Consider the following 3406-nt stretch of genomic DNA (forward strand, 5'->3'; position numbering starts at 1 on the left):
TATTTATATAACCAGTGGAGATATACGTGTTATAGTCACGTATTTAATTTTCCTTACATCAAGCAGCGATGTCATTTATTTTCCTTCTAAAAATATACACGTCTTTCTTTTACTTCTGTAAGATAATGATATCAATTATTATGCTTCCAAAACAAATAATGACGCAAATTATAGGTATGTACAAAGAAAAATAAAGTGTGTGCCAAAAGAAAGTAATACATGGGTACAAGAGGTGGGTATAGAAAATTGTCGGTGTAAAAACTATAAGTTTTCGGTAGAAACATTTTTCTTCTATCAAAAAATGGGTCTCCACCCTTTTCGTCAAACCTTTTGCCTGATAAGTGGGACCTCCGTGAGGTGTACGGTGGGCCTAATCTTGGCATGAGAAAGGATTTTAATTATTTCAACTTTTATAGTATAGATATAGACTAGTGCAGATGTACGTGCCACAAACACATATTTATTTTTCTTCCTTCGAGCAATAATGTCATTTATTTTCTTCCAAAAGCAATACATGTCTTTATTTTCCTTTCATAAAATAATGATATCAACTATTATCTTTTCAAAATATATAATGATGCGAATTATGGGTGAGCGCATGTCCAAAGAAAATGCAGGAAATTCGTACTTCGCGTCTCATCGTTTCAACAAACGTGGGCTGGACATATTTGACTGCAATGAACTCAGTGGGCCAGGGTGTATAATTGTTCAACGTTGAACGCAGCAGCGTTCGCTCTGGTCACGACCTGTCAGCTTCTTTTATTTCCTCTCCTAAAGAGTATATTTTTATAAATAACAGTCTGATAATTGAGCAGGACTCATTCAACCTTGATTTGTATAGAAGATGTACAAAATTAAATCTGCCACTGAGCAACGATTGTGTCATAAGCGCTATGCAGGCTGCATCCATGACATTCAACGTTGTCGTTAAACCCGCAAAACAAGATTTGATTCTGCTCCACGCCATCCTGGAGCTAATTTGATTGTCGTGCCTCGGGCCTGAAAACAAATGGTAACAAATGTCTTCTCTCACCGATACAATGCAACCTTGAGGAAACTGTTTCTCTGGTCAGCTCCTTCCCGGGCAAGCTCTATCCTTTTCCGATCAAGTACCTCGGCATTCCGCTGTCTATTACCAAACTTCGCAAAGTGTACCTACAGCCGCTGGTCGACAAAATTGGTAATTGCTTGCCGACCTGGAAATCCAATCTTTTGAACAAGGCTGGAAGGGCTGTGTTGATCAAATCCAAGCTCTCTGCCATACCCATCCATACAGCAATGGCGGTTGAAATTTCCCCCTGGATCATTAAGTGCATTGATAAGAGGAGAAGATCCTTCCTTTGGTCGGGTTCAGCTGATGCCAGAGGTGGGAGCTGTGCTCTGGCATGGCCAAAGGTGTGTCGCCCCCCCGAATTAGGGGGACTGGGCATCATCGACCTGCAGATCTTTTGGGTATGCGTTGCGAATGCGATGGATGTGGCTCGAGAAAACTGGCAGCTCGCGGCCTTGGGCGCAATTGCCTGCCACACATGAACCGACCGTCACTGCAATGTTTGACGCATCTGTCTCGGTCAGGATCGGGGACGGTAACAGGACCTTGTTTTGGAAAGACCGCTGGCTGGAAGGCAGGTCCATCCAGGAGTTGGCGCCTTGTCTCTTTAATGCGGTTGGGCCTCGGGTCCGAGCTACTCGTACTGTCGCACAGGGCTGCTCTCAAAGAAGATGGGTGCTTGACATCACTGGTGCGCTCACTGTCCAGGTGATCCTTGATTACCTCATGATATGGGATCTAGTTGAAGCCACACCGCTTTGCCCGGACACGAATGATCAGTTTCTCTGGAAGTGGACTGCAGACAACAAATTCTCGACAGCATCAGCATACCATGCTTTCTTCATTCGGCAGTCAGTGATTGAGGGTGCAAAAATCTTATGGAAAGCTAGAGCCCCAGGGAAGTGTAAATTCTTTGTGTGGCTTGCCATTCATGACCGGTGTTGGACGGCAGAAAGGCGGAAACGGCACAACCTACAGCAAGAGGACACGTGCGTGCTTTGCAACCAAGAGACGGAGTCCATATCCCATCTCCTGGTAGGATGTGCTTATTCAAGGCAGGTTTGGTTTGGGCTCCTCCGTCGTGCTGGCTGCCATGCTGTGTCACCGAGTGATCCATCTCTGGTGTCTGCCGCCTGGTGGACGACGACTCGGAAATGTTTCGACAAACTTCATCATCGCTGTTTTGATACCCTAGTGGTGCTCACTGCCTGGACCATCTGGAACGAGCGTAATAGGCGTATTTTCGATCACAAGATGCTGACTGCTCAGGACATCGTCTCCCTGGTCATTGAGGGTGTAGGTGCCTGGTTCCAGGCCGGTTTTAGGACGCTAGCCCCTTGCCTACCTTTGCTTGGCTTAGATTATGGTCGCCAATTGATCGAGTTGTAATATGTTTTTGTTTTTTGGTTGTAACCCCTCTAGCTGGCGCTTACTAGGTCGCGTGAACTGCGGTTCATAGTGGTCCTCTTGTAAATTTTTTCTCCTTCTCCTCTTAATGAAAAACGTGCTCAGGCACGGTCGCTAAAAAATGACATTCAACCTTGATTTGGATAGAAGATTTGATGAGCGTCAATACTTATCGATGGTTGACCATGGTATTCACAATGGCAGCACACGTAAGGCGAGTGATTACATGGAAAGGAACATATATATAAGGCGTGAGAATGCATAGCAGCGAGAGAATATGCTCTCTGTCTGGAACCTCCCCGCGTCCTCGCTCCACACGATGCTCTCTGTCTCCGGCGGAGGGGCCTCCGCCTCCCGCCAGCCCACGCCACCCTCCTTCGTCGACATCGGATCGCCCGGTGACTTTAGTGCTCTTGTAGCCGGACTCTCCTCGTCGGTCGCCGCCGCAGATGATTGGGGAACTTGAGGGGGCAGAAGCCGGCAGCTTCTGGGCTTGGCCCAACCGAAGCTTCAATGGACCAGAATTTGCTTGGGCCTGCGTGAAGAAACTGGGCTAGGGCCATACCCTCCGGATATTGCAATGGACTGGAAGAGGCTTAGTTAGAGTGAATTGGATTGGCCTTGCATGTTTTTTACTGCCTAAAATTTTTACCAATCTGAGTTTTTTTGAAGGGTGCTGGGAGGATTCTGCAAAGCATGTATATTAATAATATATATAGAAGAAGAAGAAGCTTTTTGTTTTTGTTTTCACAAAACAGCAACTAACAAATGTAGGATTGTAAGAGTAGAACAAGAAAAAAAAAACCGTCAAATCTCTTTTAAAAAAAGGAGAAGGGGCTGCCACTCTTTAGTCTTTACCGGGCCACCTATCGTCTTTTAACACAGATTACAGAGCTCCCGGCAAAACATCTATAGAAAAAGCAAACAAAGTGATAGAATTCCATGCTT

Source organism: Panicum virgatum, unplaced genomic scaffold, assembly GCF_016808335.1.
Source record: "Panicum virgatum strain AP13 unplaced genomic scaffold, P.virgatum_v5 scaffold_3406, whole genome shotgun sequence".
NCBI lineage: Eukaryota > Viridiplantae > Streptophyta > Magnoliopsida > Poales > Poaceae > Panicum > Panicum virgatum.